Source organism: Spodoptera frugiperda, chromosome 6, assembly GCF_023101765.2.
Source record: "Spodoptera frugiperda isolate SF20-4 chromosome 6, AGI-APGP_CSIRO_Sfru_2.0, whole genome shotgun sequence".
NCBI lineage: Eukaryota > Metazoa > Arthropoda > Insecta > Lepidoptera > Noctuidae > Spodoptera > Spodoptera frugiperda.
This window is the reverse complement of record NC_064217.1, coordinates 4386612-4411631: the sequence shown is the minus strand read 5'-3', so window position 1 is coordinate 4411631 and position 25020 is coordinate 4386612. Positions and strand designations below refer to the sequence as shown.

At 40.0% G+C, this 25020-nt stretch overlaps 1 protein-coding gene across 1 annotated transcript in view; it reads right to left on the bottom strand.

Annotated features, from left to right (window-relative positions):
* The window catches only part of LOC118267410 (G-protein coupled receptor moody-like), a 125447-nt gene extending 101253 nt beyond the window's left edge, over positions 1-24194 (bottom strand). Inside the window, exon 1 of the mRNA XM_035581382.2 lies at positions 23689-24194. The gene's annotated coding sequence lies outside the window, so the exon portion shown is untranslated. The remainder of the gene's footprint in view (positions 1-23688) is intronic.
* Between the last annotated feature and the right edge of the window lie 826 nt (positions 24195-25020).

Sequence of the window (25020 nt, the reverse complement as noted above, 5' to 3'; positions counted from 1 at the left end):
AAAACCAACCAAAGGTTGTCTGGAAGAAATCGCCGTGTGTGATAAGACCGCCCATTGTACTCAAATCACTATAATTATCATTTTTTATGTATGTGTGCAATAAAGTACACACACACAACGTCACGCCTTTTTATCCCCGAAGGGGTAGGCAGAGATGCACTTTACAGCACGTAATGTCGCTATACAAAGTACACCCACTTTTAAGATTTGTTTTATAAGTGCCATGTAACAGGGGGTGAGCCTATTGCAATAAAGTATAAAATAAATAAATATATAAAAATGAGATACGATTTAGCATTCCAAAAAAATATAAAAAAGTTTCAGTGACCACATAATGTTTGTGGCTTATACTATATCTTTTTGTTCACAAGTAGAAACCATTAGCATCGAAAAACATACTTGACCCCTGGTTTTGTTTTTACCAGTGCTTTACGAGTGTAATTTAACTGTAACAAACACTGTCACCGTCCTAATACGACATTAGGGACGAGCACTAGACTAGACAAAAAATATAGACTAGATATGAAACAGCTGAAGTAAAGTCTCGTAATAAAAATGTTTATGAATCACAGTAATATCTCCGTACTTTATGGAACAAGTTTTTTTCTGTACATAATTAGTGTCAACGTAAAGATTTTTTGATGCTTTTGCTTTAAATTGTGGGCAAAAGGACCACGCCATTTTTTATTATGATATTAGGACATTTTCATATTTTGTGTTTTGTAATTTTTAACTTACTCATATTTATTCCCTAAAGTATAAATTTTTAGTAACAATTTGGTTTTTGTACTAATGATGTAGAGAACAAGTTTATCGTTTTAAATAATCGTAGAAGTAATAAGTATGAAATTAATTAAACTTACAGACTAATGACATTATTCAACTCGTCCAATAGAATTGTAAGAACTCATTAGAAAGCCAAAGATCTCTTTAATATTTGAAGAACTCTGAAACGCTTTTCAGGAAGTGTCTCAACGATTTGAGCTCGCTACCTTTCTACACCGGTCTCTTACACCAAACAGTAAACAGCTATTCTCGCAAACGAAACAAAAGAAATTTAATTTTATATAAGAATCCTTAATCGTCCGTTGCTTAGATTGTTCTACGCTTTTATTTAAACGTTGAGGGATGGCTGCTCGTTAATTGCGGTGAAACCAATTCTCCGTATCGCATTTCATTCTGTAACGAATTCCAGCCATTAATCTTCACTGGAATCAGGACTAAGCTTCAATGGAATCCTTTTGTTTAAGTTTTCGTGGTCCTTGATAGATTTTAGAAAAGTTTGTTGACTTAACTCTTTCTTTTTGAGAGCTACCAAAGGGCGTTAAGTGGCTTCAAGTAGATAGTCTGTCTTCACTTGTGTTTAAGGCCATTGCCACTTGTGAATAGAGTGTTATGCTTTTTTTGTGAGAAAATCATCCAATGACTTCTTTCGCATTTGGTGAGGCGAGAGGGAGTGCAAGACTTTTATTGACTTAAAACCACCCCGTTCCAATCCTGCTTCAGGTTCGGATGCCCGTCAGGTCTTCCGTGTAAGAGCTTAGACGTTGGTTAAACGTTAATAAACTAACGAAACGCTGAAACCAAGAAAAGGTAAATCCAATATTTAATTGGTTGCATGTCACACATACAAGACAAATCCAATACCAAATCTAAGAAAATATCATGAAAAACATAATTCGTCTACAAGATGACCTTGAAAAGCCATCCATCAAAGAGAGAAGAGTCTTGAGTTTATTGCACCACCCACTCATTGTCGCAGCGAGGTTGATGGCCTACAGTGTAAAGAAACAATACAATTGTATACGTAACTATAGCAAATACATAGCTAGCTGTAATAGACGAAAACTGATTTTCCTATTTTTAAATTTGACAAGTAATGAACAATTAAGATCACATTGATTTGACTAGTTATTCGTTAAGGTGTCAGCAAAGTTATGTACAGTATAGCCAGTAAAAATAAAAATGCTTTAAAGAGTATTAAATAAAGATTTGATGTTATCCGCGGATTACCGGGGCTCCAACGGGGTTTTTAGTCAGTACGAGTCTGTCACTCCCTCTCACGTCTCACCTCACCCTAGGCGGAAGAAGTCATTGGATAATTTTCCCTCTTCAAATAACATCTAGTAAAATGTAGGAATTGACATACTGTCATCATATTAATTAGTCAGATGTTTAATAAACAAAAGGAAAGGTTTACACCTCAAGGGATTTATTTTAGAGTAAGGTTGATCATGAATCAAGTTTAACCGTTCATTCGCCCCATTATAATTCGATTTAACATCGTATCGTTTTATTCAGACCTCGTACAAAAGCGTAAGTTATTGGAATATTAATTGGCGATTTATTTAATCGACCATTTCTTCCCAATTGTCCCGATACCGTCTGATCCCAGATTATCTTGGGTGACCTGTTGGAGCTATTTGTGTCTCCAAAAGGTCCAGTATAATGAAAGTCTTACTGCCTCACTCAGAGACATTTAGCGATTACTTAAACTATTCTTTTGTAACGATTTTGTTCTAAAACAATTGCTAAGGACTGTGTTTAGTCTATTGTCGCACTCAGAGACATTTAACGATTACTTTAAGTATTCCATATAAAAGATTTTGTTTTAAAAACTGAACTAAGGATAAGGACTGGGTTAGGTGAGTAACCATAACGTCATGACTCTGAATGCGGCGGTTATTATTTTAATTAATAAGTACAATCAGTTATGACAATGTGCATAGAAAATTATGAGTTTGATTTTTTAGTATGAATTATTAAATATGTGTTTAAGTTTTGAAAGTTCTTAGTATCTAATTATGTAAGTGCTAAGTGTGGGAGAGCCATGCTTCGGCACGAATGGGCCAGCTCGATCGGTGTCATACCACGGCCTCACAGAGAACAACGCTTGCATTATATTTAGGTAATGTTTCTTCGTGTTAGTAAAAGTAAAAAAGAAACTAAACTAGATAATGTAAATAATTAGAACTATACGTAAGGTTAATAGGGCTATATAATGCGCGTACACACTTAACCCTGTAGCGGACGCAGCTATTCTGATGGGCTATTTGTGGTCGGTCATAACTTAGTTTGTTTTATGATGGAAGTCCATACCGCATCGATACGAGAATCTATTTTAAGAAACCCATAGACTTCCTATCGTTTGTTAGGAAACTATTGGTGTGGTGTTTTTGTACCAAACAGGTTAATGGGGGGGTTAGATGAAAGAAGAGTATTCTTGATGATGATAGAGTCTATTCATGCTTGTTTATGTATGTGTAGAACCCATGTAGAACCAGTCTATGAATGGTTATGTATTGCAAGATGATTGTGTAGGAGAAACCACAAAGGAATAGGGTTTATTATTAAAACATTTTAAATTATTTAAAAATTGTTAAAATAGATTATTTTAAAATATTATACATGTATTTTTTATATTTGTAACGAAAACAAATACTTTCGAAGGTATATTGATTTGTAATATCGCGTGATGTAACTTCTAGGTAGGTTTTATACAAATGACGTATTTGCTCCCACTCCTAAACATCGATTCATTTTATTAGAGTATAGTAACCTTATACGACAAAATAAAAAATACGTGTCCAATATTTTTTCATAACCTAACTGACGGACTAAATAGATTTTTAATTGTCATACCCCGTCATCATCCCTATTGACATTCCGTACCTACTTAATTTTTTGGCAGTAGGTAAACATCGTGTGTAAACAAACCTAATTTTAGTGATGGATTTACGCATGTTTGCGAACTATTTTAATGACTCTTAATTAGGTGAGGTGACTGGTCTTTGCACATTAAAACTCGCTATGGGTGTAATAAAGGAGCAATGGTGGATTTAGTATGTAAAGTACCGTTTTTACTCATGGGACACATCCATTACAGTGTGATGGTGTTGTTATTTATTAACAGATCAATATCCATAGGAAACTATGTACTTTACTACATTGAAATAAAACTGTAAATAACCTACGAGCTTTCGTAAAATTCATAAGAGAAGACTGCCTCGTTAGTCAAGTGGTCGCAAGTGCGACTGCCGGACAAGGGGTCTTTGGTTCGATTCCCGGGTCGGGCAAAGTATTACTGGTTTTGTTTTTTTAATTTCTCAGTAGTAGCACGGAGTCTGGATTGTGGAATTGTGGCAATAAGTGGGTGTACATTGTAAAGCGGCATTACGTGCCGTAATATGCACCTCTGCCTACCCCTTCGGGGATAAAAGGCGTGACGTTGCGTTACATAAGAAAACAATTTATGTCATCAAGAGAGAAGTGACGTCAGTTATTATAAAACTCCATATAATGAAATTTGAATACAGAATAATAAGAGTAACAAAAAAGGTTTATTTAGAAAAAAAAAACCGGAACGCCAACAAAAGAGGTTACATAATCTTACCCAAGGGATGTTGCCCTTGACAATGTAACGATTATTGATTTTGGCGTGAAAAGGTGTAGAGTATGGCGGATACAGATGAGAAAAATGAATCTGTTTACACCCCTGTGAATATGTGTCAAATTGATGCTTGTATAAAAAGATTGCACGTTGTCAGGAAATATGGTAACATTTGGGAATCGACACGTGAGCATAAATAAAAGCTGTAGATAAATAAATGACAAAGCAGTATTATTTATTTCATATTTGCAACGAGTTTTTGATTGAAAGTCATGTCAATAGTCTTCTTTAATGCATGCTGTATATAACGGTTTAAAAATAGAATTGAATAAATGCATTAGACACAAATGTTGTTTGTCTAGACATTGTAGAAATAAAAACGATTTTCAAACACGGAATCCTGATCCACGGAATTCTATTTTTTTTTTCTGAAGTAGCAAACAGTACCGTTTGACTTGATATTCAACAAGAAAAATTAAATTAAATTGAAATCATATCCATTACAATTAATTTTAATTGAAATGATAACCATTTCAATTAAATTTTCATTATCTTTTTTTCAGTTTCAGCGCTAATTATAATGAGATAAATTGGACATCTTTATTCGTAGTCTTTTATTAATTAAAATGATTCTATTTAGCATAAACTAAAGCGAGTTACTTCAGGTATACTGTACCTACATTGAAATTGAAACCGTATACGCAGTGACTACAAAAGGACTGGTTCACAACAGCTCATTATATCTACGCTCTGACCGTGAAGACTAGGGCTAAAGTGAAGTGAAATAACATAATTAGCTAAGGAAACTGTTTAATAACAATTATGTAATGTTATATATAGCTTTGTTAGGTAATCATTAATCCAGATCCTTTCACAAGTCGAGTTCGTACACTCATAGTGAATTTTTTTTTGTTCAGTGAATGAGGTGTCAGTCATCAGTAGATAATATCACTATCGAAAGGCTAAGTATTCGTATAATCGTCAGGCGTGCACATTACGGCACGTAAAGCCACTGTACAATATACACCCACTTTTCATGTATAGGGAGTGAGCCTATAGCCATATACTGGGATTACTGGGCACAACTCTAGACTCCGTGTTACTCCTAAGAAATTTTGGAAAAACCGAATAGAACTTTGTCAGACTCGGAAATCGAAACCCATGCCCGGTATTCGTTTCATGCAATTTTTAGAAAGTCATGGATAAATAATTTTATTGGAGAGGAGTGAATGGATATTGATATGACGCTAGCAACTCAATAGGTATCAGACAATGTACAAATTCTACACAACGAGGGCAATGTACTTCCAATTTTAAAAAGTAATACGAAGTACTGGAAAGAACGTAGAAGAGACAAATCTAAAAATACCCGTCATTCTAGGTCATTTTCTTGAGAATTTTAATATATTTTCTGATGGTTTAGAATGATCTTCAGTGTAATACGACTTTACGTAGGTATAAGTAGATACTTAAAGTCAAATGAGAACACCAAATAACTTTATACACACATTTTAAAACCATATTTATAAACAAATCTCGTAAGTATTATCATTATACAAGATGTATGTCAATATTTTACAACAAAATGACGAATATATTTAGCATATTTTGACATAAAAACGGCAAAAGAAACAATGTTTGAGTAAAATTTCGAATTAGACTGTAATTGAGTTGGCGCCGTGCCAAAACGATGTGCTTTCTTCTCAAAGTAGAATTAAAGTAACAGTAATAATGTTGATGAACAATTTGTTGGAAATGTTTTCATTACCATCAGTCCTCATTATGCTGTTGTAGACACAATTGTGTTACAAAAAACTAATACACAGTTTGTTACAGTGGCGTACTGTGTCTTGGCAGGGGGACCCGTATAAGAATTTGTTTGAGGGCCCTTTTTTAAGAGGGGAAAATCATCCAATGTCTTCTTCTGCCCTTTGGTTGGGTGAGGTGAAAGAGTATCAGTCACTTACTGACTAAAAACCTTGTGATGACGTTAATTTTTCTTAACTTACTGCTTACTTTTGAACGCATGGTTTACGCGAGAAAAATGCAATAGATTATTTGGACATTTGTGATTTCTAAAATTAAGTAAAATCTTAACAAGTTTCTGCGCACGTTGAGGGCCCCCGTAGGGCCCTGGGGCCCGTATAATTCACACGACTGATACTGTGCTAGCTACGCCCCTGAGTGTTTTGTACAAAGGGAAAATGTGTCAGTAAAAACATGCGAACCAAACCCAAATGAAGAAACAATTCAGTACAAAATATTGTTTTCTGGTCTAACCGCACTCAAACAAATTGATTACAATCCTGTCAATATTGGTTGGAATAGAATAAACTTTGTGATTTTTGTGTTATACAACATTTTATTCATCAGATAATGTAATTACCGAACTTTGTATAACTTTCGTGTACATAATTGATGGAAAGTGGGTCATGGGTATCGTGTTCGACGAATCCTATGTGATCTGAATTCGTTAATACTACACGAGCAATAAAACTTTGTGATTAGGTATAACTTTGCAAAGAATACTCGTATATCTTTCATTTCTTTGCTATTAAGTGGGGAACATAAATATGAACGCTAACTCTAGGTCTAATTAAAATGTTTTGTTAATTTAGACGTAGAAACTCCAGATTTTTTTGGACCTTTTTGCTAGTTAGATAGGTAAAATAATTTGTCTCATCAAAACTTGTTAATGTAGGTATTATAATTTTGATTAAAAAAAAGTTGGTTGGAACGGCTGATCGTGCAGGGGAAAGTAGAGGGAACCAGATCACGAGGTAGATCACCTATGCTCTGGACTGATCAAGTGAAATTGGCTACAGGAAACCCTGTGTCAGATTGCACCAGACACATCACAAACAGGGAGAGATGGCGTATGGCGTGAGATCGTGAGAAAAGCAACATCTACCAGCAATACAAATACGGCCGCTTCAATGTGACCACAACCGCTCTACCAAGAACGAAACAACAGAGGTTAGAACTCGTTATATTTTTAACTAGCTGCTTCCGCGCGGTTTCACCCGCACTGCTCGGTTCCTATTAATTGTGGCGTGATGATTTAGCCTATAATCTTCCTCGATAAATGCGCTATCCAACACGAAAAGAATTACTCAAATCGGACCAGTAGTTCCTGAGATTAGCGCGTTCAAACAAACAAACAATCAAACAAACAAACTCTTCAGCTTTATAATATTAGTATAGATTTCTTAGTGACATTTTCTTATTCAGTTGGGTAGTATTTAACGCTTGTCCTCATTTACCAATAGGTACTTTATGATTCGAAAGTATTTAAAAGAGTTTCTATTTAAAACTCAAAGTGAGATGACTTTTAAATATCCTTTATGAATTTTCTCAGTTGTCCATTCAAGTCGTTTTGACATTTCACAACGCTCATATTCCTTGCTTCATGAGTTATTTTTATTACTAACATTAAAGGAGTTGAGGGCTATTTTGATTCAAGCAATTTTCACTCTTATCGTTTAGGAAAATGAATTTCTTAATAGTGTTCCTCGATCAATACAAATTATTATAACGTGTTTAAAAAGTATGCAAAGTCTTTGAAATGTATTAGCTTAGTTCCACATAAATAAATAGATTCAACAAAAACTATTAATAACAAATGAGTTTAGTAAAAAGATTTTCTCAATCTGATAAAACAGCCCATTAACGAGGCGATTTGTTAGGAGATAACTTCGTACGTTACAACCCTATTTCTTGCAGACAATTTAATGAGTGTTGAACAAAGTTTAATAGTTATATGATGCTCACTGCCACCCCTAATTTAACAAAAACTGTTTGCAGACTAATATACTTAGTGCAGTGCAGTTTTAGAAGATTCGCTTCATCAGTCTGGCGTTGTTTTGGCTTCGGAACTATTCTTGATGACTTTTAGAAATAATCTTATTTAGTTTTTGTTGGAAATGTTGTAATAATATAATAAATCTTTATTCGCAGAATCATTGTACAACAAAGATGGTAACAGTATTATAAGTAGCTAAACACATTTCGCCTTCAGTAGACATGCGAAAACTTATAGTATAAAGTTAATATAACATTTAATTTCTATACTTAAAATATTGTGTTCTATCTTTTCAGAAATTACATGAAAAAAAGCTTCATTTTTAAGAAATTTCATCATAAAAATTTTATAAATCATAAAATATTTTCGTATCGCAACAAAAGTGCAACCAATTGAAAAATGGGACTCATATGAGTGCAATATTGCCTTGAGAAAAGGGTATTTCTTTGATCTCTCAGTACGTATCTGTTTTAAAGTTCGTCTATCTATAAAAGACAAGGATACAATAGCTCGTGTATGAAATCGACAAAAGTGTAGAAAAAATAGAATAGAAACATGAAATAAAATCTTTCACAACACTTCAGTGTTTTGGTATTCTATTTTGTTTAATGTTCTTTCCTTTTCTGGAGGAATGGCGAAATCGATCAAGTAGATTTAGAGCCTATTCATTGCAAATAAATATTTCTTCATTATAACTGTTTTACAATAACTGATTAAGTTACTATTAGCTTAACTGACTCATACTTTCATACACTAAAGGAAAATATCTTAAATTATCCGTCACTTAGACTAACATCAACAATAAACAGACATTGTAAAACAAACTCTCATAGCATAGATTTAGAATACATTGTCAAGTTCTGCTTTCGATAAAATGTTCACGTCATTTTACGTAACATTTGTTGATATGCGCTCCGTGCCTTCCAAAGGGATTTGTCGAAAGACTTTAGTTTTATTTGTGATACGAATTTTGCTTTCATCGTAGTGTAGATTCCTTTGCAAATTGAAATCGAGATTTAGGTTTTAGTATTTTATTTTTGTTTGTGCATAGTGTCTAGTTCTGTTTTCAAAGAATTTTGAACCACTGCGAACATTTTTTTTAAACTTGACCGTACTACCGTAGTTTGTACCTAATAGTGACTATATTTTTTACCAGTGCAATATAAAGGTTAGTCAATTTTTGAATAAGTAGTAATAAGTACAATCAAAAATTACAAATTACAAACATTGTATTTAACAGCGATTTAATGTGAGCTAGCTATTGATTTATCCAGCCAGAACCAATTTAAAAGTTCCAAGAACATCATTTAAAATCAATTAAAGCAAAAATCCAAATAAAACACATTGTTTATTTATTTCAGCGATTCAAACAGATCGGTATTGTCACACTATACTGTTGGGTAGTAAATCAAATATATTGGGCCATGTTCGTTCAATTGAATGGAATGGCACTAAAATTGAGCTGAACGACAATCGATCAATCCGCCAACCGTAGCAGCGATTTGTAGTACTGTTCCGTGTTATTAATATTATCGGCACGTATGTGACAAAATAAAGTAAAAATATACACAACTAGATTCTGCCAGCGGCTTCGCCCGTGAGCCGGTGGAACAAATAAATAGCCTATTCCAGACCATAATCTAATAACCATAAAATTTCATCCTTATCCCTTCAGCTGTTTTAACGTGATTGTGTAACAAACATACACATAAACTCACAAACTTTAGCATTAGGTAGGATTTAGTAAAATGGAAGTTCAAATAAGTTGTCTAACTATCCCATTAGAGCGTTCGCCGGTGTATCTGCCAAGTAAGGCGGATATATTCGTAGGCGTGTTATCTTGATCGCCAGTACGAAATTAGTGTGCGGTGACTGGGCGACCGGCTGCCGCATAAAGTGTAGCGGGTTCGATTCCCGCACGGAGCAACTCTTTGTGCGATCCACAAATTATTGTTTCGGGTCTGGATGTCATGTGTATGTGAAACTGTATGTTTGTAAACGCACCCACGACACGTATTACGTATCAATGTCGAATTACGTATACCCACAAACGTTCAACCGTCGTGTGTCGTTGACAATTTTGAATATAAGAAATCCATTAATAATTACCTAGTAACTTTGCTATAATGACAATGACAAGTGACAACCACCTACTCGTAAATCTTAATGTATATAATTTTAACTAAGTATAACTAACTATTGAGCTGAATGTTAATTTAATTAAAGTATCTATCTACTGTTAATTTGATTGAGTAGGCAGGCAATTGATAGTTCCAATGTAGGTCAATTCGAAGCGATGTGTCGACTTTGCATCATTTGTTTACTAAATTTACCGCACATTGACAGAATTATATTGATTTTTTATACATATAAATGTCATATTGTTTTAGATTGCTCTTTATAATACATAGATTGATCGACCTGTGACTTGACTTGGAAAAGTGTTTTTTAATTGTACATTTTATAATTGTGAATGCTTTATGTGTTTTTTCTATTTCATGGTACTGATAACTTGAAAATCCTGACACTACTTGTTCGTGTATTATACAGGGTGTCCCTGAAATCGACGTCCAACGGGCACTAGATGATCAGCAAGGTTCCAACTGTTATCAGAAAAATATAAAAAAATTCTAAGTCCTACAGTTTTTAAATTACAGTGACTTATGTGTTATCCACGAAAAAGTACACCCTGTGCCAGTCTTTTGACTCTTGTTGCTACAAATCTTTATTTTTTCGTCTGCAGTCTTCCTTACATTATCCTGAATAGTACTCCAGTAATATGGAATCATAAATTCTTAGCCAACTGCTTTAGATTGGAAAACATTGTTAGTTTTAGAGGAACCAAATACTCTGAATAAAATTTTCACCTTACTTTAAGTGAATGTACTGAATAAATTATGTATGGCGCTTGTAGTGGCAAATTTCACCAAAGTTGGCACATTTAATAAGGATTATAAAATGGTATAGCACTTTGCAAATTATTTCTTAAATTCGACACAAAAAAAGATTTTTCAACGAAACTCCGTTTCGATGAATTTATTTGAACTTACTAATATTTCTTCTAGTGTACTCAAATCATACGTTACAACCTCGTATGCACTAGACAACACTTTGCACGCGATTTGCTATCATCATGTTGAAAATCAGCGAGGATCTCTTGTCAAACAACATTGTCTGTCTACTCATGATTTCGCTTGCAGCTTTTGTCGGCAATATTACTAGACTTACTAGAGGAACTGATGTTGTGTATCATGTTTCACTAAATAATATTGAATGATTGCAATATGATGTTCATAGTGCATCAAACACATTATCAAATGTGTAGTAAAATCAAAAGGAACGGACGCGGCAGCATATCGACGCGGTAGTAGTATGGTGTACATGAGCCCTTACGCACAATTACTGGTCATATCCACATCACAAAAAAAAAGAAAAAGAAATGGGTGAATCCTCCGATTAAGTTACGTGTTCATGCCTTGTGATCAAATGCGGGATGAAGCATCAAATATTCTTTAGTTTGTCGAGAAAGAGTATTTGCACCGTTACAAGGAATTGCAGGTAAAGCAAACAATAATTTAAAAAGTAAATAATCAACACGGCGCAAAAAAGCCAGTGCTCAGTTAAAATGCTGAAGCCCGAGTACGATGGCTCGAGATGCACAACACCAGTTCGTCTAGCGATAGTATTGCCGACAAATGTTGCAAGCGAAATCACGGGTAAACAGACAATATTGTTTGACAAGAGATCCTCGCTGATTTTCAACATGATGATAACAAATAGCGTGCAAAGTGCTGTCTAGTGCATACGAGGTTATAACGTATGATTTGAGTACACTAGAAGAAATATTAGTAAGTTCAAATAAATTCATCGAAACGGAGTTTCGTTGAAAAATCTTTTTTTGTGTCGAATTTAAGAAATAATTTGCAAAGTGCTATACCATTTTATAATCCTTATTAAATGCGCCAACTTTGGTGAAATTTGCCACTACTAGCGCCATACATAATTTATTCAATACAGTCACTTAAAGTAAGGTGAAAATTTTATTCAGAGTATTTGGTTCCTCTAAAACTAACAATGTTTTCCAATCTAAAGCAGTTGGCTAAGAATTTATGATTCCATATTACTGGAGTACTATTCAGGATAATGTAAGGAAGACTGCAGACGAAAAAATAAAGATTTGCAGCAACAAGAGTCAAAAGACTGGCACAGGGTGTACTTTTTTGTGGATAACACATAAGTCACTGTAATTTAAAAACTGTAGGACTTAGAATTTTTTTTATATTTTTCTGATAACATTTGGAACCTTGCCGATCATCTGGTGCCTGTTGGACGTCGACTTCAGGGACACCCTGTATATGTATAACAGATATTTTATACAATGTTTATATTAAAGTCCATTTAATGGTTTACCGAGTTTTTTAATCTTTAAACATTCTTGTGGTGCCACACCGCACGTTGGTATTTAAACCTCCTTGGTGGTCCTTTTACAAAGTAAACTGCCACTGGTATTGACAGATTTAATCTTAAACGTTAATGAATAAATAATTACTTCTGCTACCATTTTATATTTTTCTTTCAAGTGGATTTTTTGTACCGTTCTTTGCTCGTGTCGTCGGCGTCGATGTTGTGGATTTTAAGTAAGTTTAGCTTTTTTTTTTTTTTTTTTTTTTTCAGGGGGGAAAATCATCCAATGACTTCTCCCACCTTGGGCGAGGCGAGAGGGAGTGTCAGACTCTTACTGACTAAAAACCACCCCGTTCCTAATCCTGCTTTTCGAGGAGCCCCGGTAAACCCGCTAGGTAGTCCGCAGCTCCGGATCAGGCATCAGCCCTACTGGGCCCCATCTGTGGTGGTCTGATGGCTCTTTGAGGCGCGCGCAGAACGCGACGCGCCGCACGCACTGGTCTGGTTCTGTTCGGGCGGTGAGCTACCCTTGCTCGCCGTCCGCAGGCCCGCACTTACGGTGGCCGGAGATCGTCTCGCGATCCCCGACGCCCGGAGTGTCTCTCGCGACGGCTGGGGCGTCGAGGAGGATTGTTCTCTCACGCGCCCCGCCTCCTCCTTAGCTAGCATGACTGCTTCGCAGAAGGAGGAGACGGCATCCCATTCCCCCTCGCTCCGCACCATGGCTTGTACCAATGCCGGACGCGAGAGGTCATTCGCCGACCACATCCCTGAGGACACGGCGGTGCTCAGCCCATGCAGGGCATTCCACGACCGTATGCTCCACCGTGTCCTCCGGGCGGTCCTCGCAGTGATGACACCCGGGCGTTTCCTCCCGCCCAATCAGAAACAGGAACCTACCGAAACTCCCATGTCCGGTAAGAGCGTCAGGCGGTAGGTGAGGACGCCGTGGCGCCTCTCATCCTCAAAGAGGGGACTTACCGCTGCAATGACAGCGAGCCCAGCCCTCGGTTGCGACAGTCGTTGCTGCCATTCCGCCATGAGATCGCGCCGGAGCTCGTCCCGCCACGCACTTATCTGGCGCGGCAGTGGAGTTTCGCCCCGGCGACGCGCGTCGGCGCGCAAACTGAAGACGCGCGCGAGCACCTTCGCCTCCAAATCCCATGGCGGTAGTCCGGCAAGGAGGTTAGCCGCCTCTCCGGAGATCGTGCGATATCCGCGGATCACCCGAATGGCCATGACCCTCTGAGACGTGAGCAGCGCCCGAGCTGGCCGCCGCATCAGGTTCGGCGCCCACACAGGGGCGCCGTAGAGGGCCATGGACCGCACGATCCCCGCGTACAACCTCCGGCAGGAGGCATTTGGCCCCCCGAGGTTGGGCAGGAGCCGCTTAAGCGCGGCCCCCGTCCGTTCCAACTTAGGAGCCAAACGTCGGAAATGCTCCACGAAGTTCCATCGACTGTCGAGGACGAGTCCTAGATACTTCATCGTCGTCTCGACGCCGATGGAAACTCCTCCTTGTTATTTGGGACCCACCCGGAGGTGGCGCGTTCCCGCGGCCATGAAAGCACATGGCCTCGGACTTGGGGAGCGCCACCTCGAGTCCCAATTGCCGGATCCTTTCAACTACTGTCGCAACCGCTCTCGCCATTAAGTTGGCCGCCGCCTGGTGAAGTAAGTTTAGCTTGGAATTGGAGTTTTGCTTTGTTCCTAAGGACGGACAAATTGATAGTTTAAAAGGTGTGACATTTTGTATTTTAATTTACTTTTCATTATGGGTACAGTACTTACATGTGTGGCTACATATTTCTTCTCCTAAGACCTTTTTTTCCGCCCGTTTGTTTTTTTTTCTTTACATAAAAACATCTTTCTTACAATAACAAAAAAAAGCGAAATCGGTTTTGCTGTTCACGAGAATTCCACTTTTTTAAGGGGGTAATACAATCAATGACTTCTCTCTCCTTAGGCGAGGCGAGAGAGAGTGACAGACTCTTACTGACTAAAAACCACCTCATTCCCTACTCTTGCTTTTCGAACCGGAGCCCCGCTGCGGTAACCCGCTACGCAGTCCGCAGTTTTTTTTTTATATTATAGAGATGTAAGATGTACATTTAATCTATAGCATAAATTGTAAAATTGAGCTTTTACTTTTGAAGAAAAAACAACACCAGGATATGGGATCTGCAAATCCCCATTGGATACGAATAACCTTTTACTTCGTCCATATTCATAAATCCGTTCACACAGGCAGTACTTTTAATTTGACCCTTAGGGACCCGTAATACGGTCGCTAATCTGCATAACGGTCTCCATTATTAACCACAACAATTAACCAAAGTTAGCTAAATACTGTTGGCAAATTAATTAGAATTATTTTGAGGGTCCCTTGTTTAAAAGACACTTTTGGAACTAAGGTTCTGCTTTGCGTAAACAGGCTGTACCTATCTTCTGGTTCTGTTGCATAATTAGGTATTGTGAAGTATGTAATATACGTTGAGGTTCTGTTTTATACTTATAATACTATGAAGTATCGTGATGCTGAAGACCTGGCAATGCCACTTTGCCCGACCCGGGAATCGAACTCGAAACCCGCTCGCTCTTGCAACCACTAGATGAACGAGGCAGTAATTATTCTATTCGTATCTGTTTATAAACATGGAAATTGAATATGAATGAAAAACGATTCATAAACACCTACTCACACACGCGCAAATTAATTAGAAAGATAACCCACAGGGAGTTTCACCGTTCATGGACCGTTTACCGAAAAAACAAATTAAAAGCGTCCCTACTTAGAATAGAGTTTATAAATACAACCTATGTTAATTAATCATGGAAAAGAGGTTAAAGCTAAATATAAACTCCACAGGAAAAGTTTCAATTGCTTAGAAAGAGTGGGCCTTGAACGGTTGGGGTTGTTTTAATAGCACCCTGACAAACTAAATGAATCTTGAATAAGAGGCGGCTAGAAATAGCAATGTATTGTAAAACAAAATGTTAAGTAGGTTAGGTTGTTTATAACTTTACATTACTTTCAGGCTTCTATTTTTTCGAAATACCTACTTTACTTGCATAATGTAATGTAATGTTCCCTTTTAGCTCAGCCATCGCGAGGGACACTCTGAGCGTCGGAGATCGCGCAAAGACAATAAGTGCGGGTTTGCGGACGGCAAGCAAGAGTAGCTCGCCGCCCGACCAGAACCAGACCCAGACCTCAAAGAGCCATCAGACCACCTTAGATGGAGCCGGTAGGACCTCTTGCCTCACCCAAGGCAGAAGCCGTAAAAGTCATTGGATGATTTTCCTCTCTCAAAAGACAGCAGAAGTTTAGAGCAAAAAAGGTTGAGTAAGTTTTGTTTGACAAAAAAAGAAAATCAATCATTACACTTCCACACAAAAGTTTCCATTCACTATGTAAACTTGGCCAGTGGTCTAAACGAAGCATAAAACAAGACAAACATCGAAAAACAAAACAAAACGTGCTGTAACTTTTATTCAACCTAAAAGAAAAACTACACGCCACCGTACCTACGTCACACTTGCACTCAAACGTTTCCTTTACTATTTCCAGTGAAATGTTTTCCTACACTAAGTAAACTTGGGCAGTAGTCTAAACGAGGCACAGAACATGTCCAGTTCAAACAAACCCGTGACCTTAGGGCATCCTCGTTAGTATAAGTACTAGTAAACGTGGTTAGGGATTTACTTCGAGGATTCCTTCGGGACCAATCGTTAGCTGATCATATTTAGTTGGACTTCTATGGAAGTTTGGCATAGAATATTTAAGCAATTTGTTGTTGTTTATTGATTTTGTTTGGATTTATTGGTTTTGCTAGTTACGTTATGGAAGTATGTGAGATGTAATTGTGCATTATGTATTCTTAGTCGTAACCTTAACTACTCTACTAGGCCGACTGTGCACGACGCGTCATATAACACATAACAAGCATAGCTCCTGCTCGACTCCGGCACGGCGTGGTTTCGAATTGTGGCTACCGATAGTTGCCAGCGTGCTTACGGTGCGCTTACGATATTTCACTTGCGCCTAGTGGGCGGCTCGCTGTCAACCAGCAGCAAGTACTTGGCCCACGCGCTTACAGCTAGCAGTCCGCACGCTGAAAGAAGACTGTGCGCTGGCCACGACGACGTTATGAAAATATATATCATACGACATACGATTTAAAGTACAAATTTAAATGACAAGTTATTTGCTGGTTTGGAACGGTACTCGATATGTGTGTTATGTCCTACATTCATTTACAACAACTCATAATTACTTATTATCTTAATAAAAAATGACTACAAAACTGAGATCAAATCATTTTTCCTAATCGACATTACGATCTGGATCGCTATAATATTCGTAAATAGAGCATAACACGAATTATGTTTCATTGCACACGCATTACCGGGTACCGTGTTTTCCTTTAACATTTGATACTTGTAATAAATTACGAACTAATGTTTATAAAACACCGCGGCTAACGTCCGGTTTGAGAAACAGCGCATTTCTAAATCAAAACTCAGTTGGGACTTATAGCATTCTATAATTATAATTATTCTGTTCAAAAACCTGTATAAACATGGAGAATATTCGTACTATTATTTTAACATAAAAGCATCTGAATCTGAATGCAATACTTAATTATCGAAATAATTATAAGGCTTGAAATAATGAAACCAATTGATAAAACATAAAATAAAATATTTTCCTGGCGTAAAGATTGTGAAACAGGCATAAAATATCAATTACCTACCGACAATTATAAACAACATATTTTTCGTTACAGTAAAATAATATTTTGCTTTTTAATTTAAAAATCATCAGGTTGAAAGTAAAAATAATAGTTTCCCAGAATTGTTAAAACCTATTATTATATTTCTTATTTCTACAAAATAAAATTATAAAGACAACCACATTTCGTCGTAAAATCCTTTCAAATCGTCTTTTTAATTTTACAACAACAAGTTCCCAGTAACAGGTGGATCTTCATTTTTAATACACAGGATGTTTCAGAAGCATATTCAAAATTAAAAAGGTTCCAAACTCTGACCCTTATTTAACAGTTTCCTTATTTTAATAATAAATGGACGAAGAAAATGTTTGGGAAATCCTATTTTATGTCAGATTTTTTCAACATTATTTTTTTGTGTTGTGGTAAAATAATGACTCAAGAAGTGAAACATCTTACACTAACAATACAACATTTTTTAGCGTTCATTTCGCTTGTAGATGTATTTTCAGAATGCAGAACTAAAAATTTATTGTATTATTAGTGAAGCATGGATTTTCGTAAAGTTTTTCCTGACTCTATTCTATAGAAACATCTTGATTCAACATTTAATAGTTTGAACGAAGATGTTTTGCAAACTACAAACATATAAGAAATATAAACTACAAGAAATCTAGCGACAAACTTAGTTAACAATGATTTCGGAGAGATCCAAACTCGATCGAGTTGAAGACGAATAAGTTTTCACGATCATATTTAGTTTCGACTCGTTAGAAACTAAACTTATGTAATCATACTAAACTTATGTGTTATTTATTGACAAACTGAGCATTTTCAATAAAATCTGTAAAATTTTATTCTTTTACTCTTCACATAAAATTAAGTTAAATAACTATAATTTCAGTAAACACAAGTTCTTGACAAATTATTAGTATTACCGTCTTTATGTTTTTGTAAATTGCAAAATATGCCTCAAGGTTAAAACAGATAACTTACCACCGTACTCAGAGTCATTTAATGATTACTTAATCCAGTCATTAGTAATTGTTTTCGCAACAAAATCGTTACTAAAGAATAGTTTAAGTAATCATTTATTGACTATGGGTATAACAGTTAGATGCCTTAGATTATATTAGCATCCAATAATCACATTGTAGCCGGGCCTCCAAAATAATGAATAAAGTTAATACTTAGTATCCTGACTTCACGTCTTCCGTCCAAAACACGAACATTCTAATTTGTAGGCGTGACACAGATCATGCTACGCAAATGACTGTACCAACACGATGATCGAGTTCCATATTTGTTTAAACAATTTAACAGACATGCATGGCTTACGTCTAACAGTCAGACAATAATAATTATACAATATTGAGAAATCATTCGCGGAATGTGATGTTTTTGCAAGAATATCAAGGTCTTTGTGTTAGCGGTTTTTATTATATTTACAGCTGTAGAAAAACTAAAGGAACGAAGTTCAAGATTTTTTATATAATAGACACTTATAAAATAAAAACGTGTTACGATGTGTGAACATAAACATTAATAGGATAATAAAATAGTTATTAATGATAATGAATTAATAAAAGGCCTTTATCACACAATTGTTTTGAAATTAGATAATATTTTCAAATACATTACGATTAGTGGCGAACTACTTCTAAATTGACGACGAAACCTTCTTTTATTTTATTTTTAGCCGTGGTTGTCCCACTGCAGGGCAAAGGCTCATAACCTCCTTCCAAGGGTGGAAAATCATCCAATGACTTCTCCCGCCTTGGGCGAGGCGAGAGGGAGTGTCAGACTCTTACTGACTAAAAACCACCCCGTTCCTACTCCTGCCCGTCGAGCCGGGGCCCCGGTAAACCCGCTAGGTAGTCCGCAGCTCCGGATTAGGCATCAGCCCTACTGGGCCCCATCTGTGGTGGTCTGATGGCTCTTTGAGGCGCGCGCAGAACGCGACGCGCCGCACGCACGGGTCTGGTTCTGGTCGGGCGGCGAGCTACCCTTGCTCGCCGTCCGCAGACCCGACTTACGGTGGTCGGAGATCGTCGCGTGATCCCCGACGCCCGGAGTGTCTCTCGCGACGGCTGGGGCGTGAGAGGTTCGTTCTCTCACGCGCCCCGCCTCCTCCTTAGCTAGCATGACTGCTTCGCAGAAGGAGGAGACGGCATCCCAGTCCCCCTCGCTACGCACCATGGCTTGTAGTGCCGGACGCGAGAGGGCGCCGTCGCCGACCACATCCCTGAGTGCTCAGCCCACGCAGGGCAACCGCAAGCGTATGTTCCACCGTGTCCTCCGGGCGGTCTTCGCAGTGATGACACCCGGGCGTTTCCTCCCGCCCAATCAGAAACAGGAACCTACCGAAGCTTCCATGTCCGGTAAGCACCTGCGTCAGGCGGTAGGTGAGGACGCCGTGGCGCCTCTCTAGCCACTCCTCAAAGAGGGGACTTACCGCTGCAATGACAGCGAGCCCAGCCCTCGGTTGCGACAGTCGCTGTTGCCATTCCGCCATGAGATCGCGCCGGAGCTCATCCCGCCACGCACTAATCTGGCGCGGCAGTGGAGTTTCGCCCCGGCGACGCGCGTCGGCGCGCAAACTAAAGACGCGCGCGAGCACCTTCGCCTCCAAATCCCACGGCGGGAGTCCGGCAAGGAGGTTAGCCGCCTCTCCGGAGATCGTGCGATATCCGCGGATCACCCGGATGGCCATGACCCTCTGCGACGTGAGCAGCGCCCGAGCTGGTCGCCGCATCAGGGTCGGCGCCCACACAGGGGCTCCGTAGAGGGCCATGGACCGCACGATCCCCGCGTACAACCTCCGGCAGGAGGCATTTGGCCCCCGAGGTTGGGCAGGAGCCGCTTAAGTGCAGCCCCCGTCCGTTCCAACTTAGGAGCCAAACGTCGGAAATGCTCCACGAAGTTCCATCGACTGTCGAGGACGAGTCCTAGGTACTTCATCGTCGTCTCGACGCCGATGGTAACCCCTCCTGCCGTTATTTGGGACCCATCCGGAGGTGGCGCGTTCCCGCGGCCATGAAAACACATGGCCTCGGACTTGTGGAGCGCCACCTCGAGTCCCAATTGCCGGATCCTATCAACAACTGTCGCAACCGCTCTCGCCATTAAGTTGGCCGCCGCCTGGTGCGACCTCCCGTGCGCTAGCACCAGCGTGTCGTCGGCGTAACAGACTACGCTGACGCCGTTCGGGAGGTCGGTGCGCAGCACCCAGTCGTAACCAATGTTCCACAGGAGCGGCCCCAAAACCGAACCCTGTGGAACACCGCGCGACATCTCTCGCCGGTTCCACTCACCTTGGTGACCGGGGTAGGTGACAAACCTATCCATCAGGTAGGCCTCGATAACACGACGGAGATAGGTAGGCACCCGGTGGTACCGGAGTGCCTCCAGTATGCAGCTCCAGGGTAGTGAGTTGAAAGCGTTGGCGATGTCCAGAGACACCGCCACGACGACCTTACCCCTGGACACTGCATTCCCCGTCGTGAGGTCTCTTACGCGCATGATGGCGTCCACCGTGGAGCGCCCTCTACGGTAGGTCCGCGAGGTCCGGCCCAAGTCCAGACAGGTGCGCGACGAGGCGGTTCGAAATTATCCTTTCGAAGACTTTTCCCACCTCGTCGAGCAGCACAATGGGCCGGTACGCGGACGGAGAGTCCGCAGGGCGCCCCGGCTTCTTCACGAGGACCAGTTTTCCCGTCTTCCACTGAAGCGGGAACTGGCCCCTCTCCAAGCATGCGCTGTAGAGACCTATTAATCGAGGCCCGAGAGCCTCCGAGGCCAGGACCCACGCCTTGCCATGTAGGCCATCGGGTCCTGGGGCGGTGTTCTTGGCGCCCATCCGGCGCACCGCCGCTCTCAGTTCTGCCTCGGTCACCTCCGGAACGATGTCGTCGTCGTCGTCGCTGTGGCCCGCATTGGGCACCGCAGGGGGCGGAGTCATGGATGGAGGGGTGAAACCCCTCCGAAGTTGGGGGAACAAGGCGCCAATTACCTCCTCCACAACTTCTGGCCGGAGACTCTGAGTGAGCGGGGGAGCCCAGGTGCGGAGCTTATCACGCACCATCCGGTAGGGGCGCCCCCATGGATCTCTGTTCAGAGTCTCCAGCATCTCTCGGCGGGCTTCCTCCTTAGCCCGCCAAATTTCCGCTTTGAGGGCGGCCTTTGCCGCCTTGTACCCCTCGTACAACTCCGCCTCTCTGACCTCCGCATCTGAAGGACGGATACGGAGCCTGCGGTGCCTGGTGTACCGGCGTCGCGCAGCAACGCAAGCACTGCGCATAGCAGCTAACTCTTGCGACCACCAGTACACCTGGCGCTTGCGCTGACCTGGCCGGACCCGGGGCATCGCCACGTCACATATTTTGGACATGGCGTCCTGGAGCCATCTTGCTTCCTCATCGACGTCGGCAGGCCTGTCTGGTGGTATCACCCAGGCCTGCACGATTGCGGCTTCCAGGAAAAGCTCCCGGTCCAGCTGTCTTAGCGCCCAACGCGGGCCACATGGGGCCTGTCTGACTGGCGGGTCCGCGGACTCGGCGGAGACGTTGAACCGGATATACCGGTGATCAGAAAATGTCTCCACCTCCTCCATAACGCGCCAGTCAACAACACGCGGTGACAGAGCGGGGCTGGCGAACGAGATATCCACCACCGACTCACCCTGCATCCGCACACACGTGGGGACAGAACCCCGGTTCAGGACGACTAGGCCTGTCTCCAGAGCCCAGTCTTCCACCATCCTACCCCGAACGTCGGTCAACCGGGAACCCCAAGCCAAGTTCTTGGCATTGAAGTCCCCGAGGACAAGCACGGGGAGGGAACGGAACCCGACGACGACGTCAACCAACTCCCTCAGGGAGTTGTGGAACTCGACGAGAGTTCGGTTCGGAGAGAAATACACGCCCACCACAGCGATCTCTCCGAACCGTGCTGCGACACAACCCCGGCCTCTCTGAACGCTCTCGAGAGTCGGGGTACCGGCGGCGGCTGACGAGATGATGGTCACCGAGCCGTCCAAGTCCGCAACCCAGTGATCCCTGGGCGGGACGAAATACGGCTCGGAGACCACAGCGACATTTATTGACCACTGCGCCATGCTCTGGAGTAGAAGGTCCTGAGCGGCGGCGCAGTGGTTGATATTCGCCTGGAGGAGGCGGAATGGAGTCATTACTGACAATCCATCACGACCTCCTCCCTGGCGGCATTACGGCCGGCGGAGACCGCGGCGGCGGTAGCAGTGGCGACTGCGGCGGCGGTGGCGGAAACGACGGCCTTCCACTCCTTTAGAAACAAATAATATTTCATTCACTGTTTGACATTTACGTAATTTTAAAAGAGAAATAAATAACACAAACACGTACCAAAAACTACATTGACAAACAGAAACAAAATACACAAATACAACAAACAATTGAATTTTCTTTATCTCACTGAGTTATTACGAATTTTGATTAACGTGAGAAAGTTCGAATACCAGAAACAAAAGCTAAGAGAAGCGATACAAATCTTAACATCGGTACAACGGAATAATTCTGACGAGATCCCATCTTACAATGGGACGGGATGAGACTCTGCCCTAAAAAGTAATGACTACTATAAATAGACTTCTGTTCGAAACGAAGCGGGCACAACCATAACACTGATAATGATCATGATTAAAACATCAATAAAGAAATATGGCTACTCTCTATACACACAATCTGTTACGAGTATTTTATAACCTCCAAAAACGGTATCTTTAATGCCATAACACATTATTCTTGTCATAAGTCTATAAAATACTGAAAGAATTTTAATGAAACCTTTGACTATATGGAGTGGTTACAGTATACTAATGAATAAATATTTTACGACATACGACATTATTTTGTTACGGGAAGGAGATTCCATATAGGACATACATTGAGCTTTATAGTAGAGCGCTTTACTACGTAACCATTGTTTCGTAAGCCACTTGTAATAGCAAACCTGATCACGTCGTCAGAATTATCTCTAAATATTCAACGAATAAGCACGGCTCACTACCATTTCATTGATGTCATAAAATGTGACAAAATATTTTATCTAATCGAATTCCGAATCCGTTCGCTAAAGGAATTTCAATTAATATTCGTCCGTAGCGACGTCCCATGTTCAATTAAGCCGAGTTCCGTGACGTAACGATGCAACGCCGAAATAGGTTTCAATAATCAAATGGCAACACCATACACGCGCTGAACGTTCATTTCTGTTTTGATTCATAACAAAACGAGTGTAAGTAAAATGGTTCATACACGTACATTCATAATGGAAATTGTTGCCACAACAAACATGTTCGGTTAAAAACAAACTTTAGTTACCGTTCTGTTGATGAACCAGCTATTTCTAACTGACTTGGTCTTCGTAGACTTCCGTTCAACGTCGCAGGAAACCGCCAGTCAAAGCATAAAATTGAATCACCACTACATGCGATTGTTTTCTTATTATATCAACAAAACATTCATTATTATGTCCTCACATTACAATTTACATTTCATCGCACACAGATGAGAGTAGTCTTTATCACTACGATTAATTCCAAGTCCGTATTTCAAAGATGATTGGGTGCGAAGAATTAATGTCTGAACTTACTCCCTTAAAAACACAAAAAGTTTTAAGATGATTTTTAGGATTTTTAAAGTTATTTTCACTAGATTTTACGATGACACAATATTTGCAATAATATTTAAAACACTTAATATTTTATTATGAAGATAGGAAAGTGGAGTCGCAATAGTCTCGTGTTATGTATCGAAGTTATTTACGCGGCGCTGAGCTTTGAGAGGCTCGCGGGACGCGTGTGGCCTCGACGACGGCTCGTTGCCGACTGGCGCTTTTCTTCAGAGAGACTGAAAATACGAGCACATGGCACGGCCTCCCGGCGTTTTTATCAAACGAAGGCTCGCTGGGGTCAATCAACTCTAGAGGGATGAGGTCTCAACGTTAAGTGCTCTCAGTCCTTTGGTACGGCGAAAGGGATCGGAGGTACAATTACTGGGACAACTTTAATTGCATTGAGAATAAAACGTTTAAATTTAAGTATAATAAGTACAATTCAATTAAGAATTTGAAATCCTGGGAAAAGGTTGTCTGTATTTGATAAATAATAAATATTGAAAATAAACGTCTTTTCGAAGATTAAGTGCCACGTTTTTTATACGAAAGGTTTTAGCAGTTTCGTTTACAGAAAATATTATTTGATTAATAAATTATTAAATAATTACCGAAAAGGGAACGATGAACTAATCTTATTCATAAACCTCAAAAGATTACATAACAACTAAAGCTTATTAACTTATCGCTTTACCTCGAGACAAATAATCAACAGCGCTCAACATTCCATTCGCCATTTTTCAAAGTCAAAAACAAGTGACTATCGACAGTCAATATCGACATTCGGCAGTTACCTTTTTGATCCTCATTTCGATAACCTATCGCTGGAAACGTAAACAACTATCCTAGGTAGTATACGGGTTCGATTTTTACCTTCAATTCGCATTCTGTATTAAGTATATCCCTTTTCTTTTATCTTAAAGACTAAAATCTGAATATATGGTCATAGATTTGGTCTGTAATTTATGTATTAGTCTAGAATAGGGGATCAGTTTTATTAATAGGTTTTGATTTTAGTTACAAGTGCGGGGTCTGTGCCC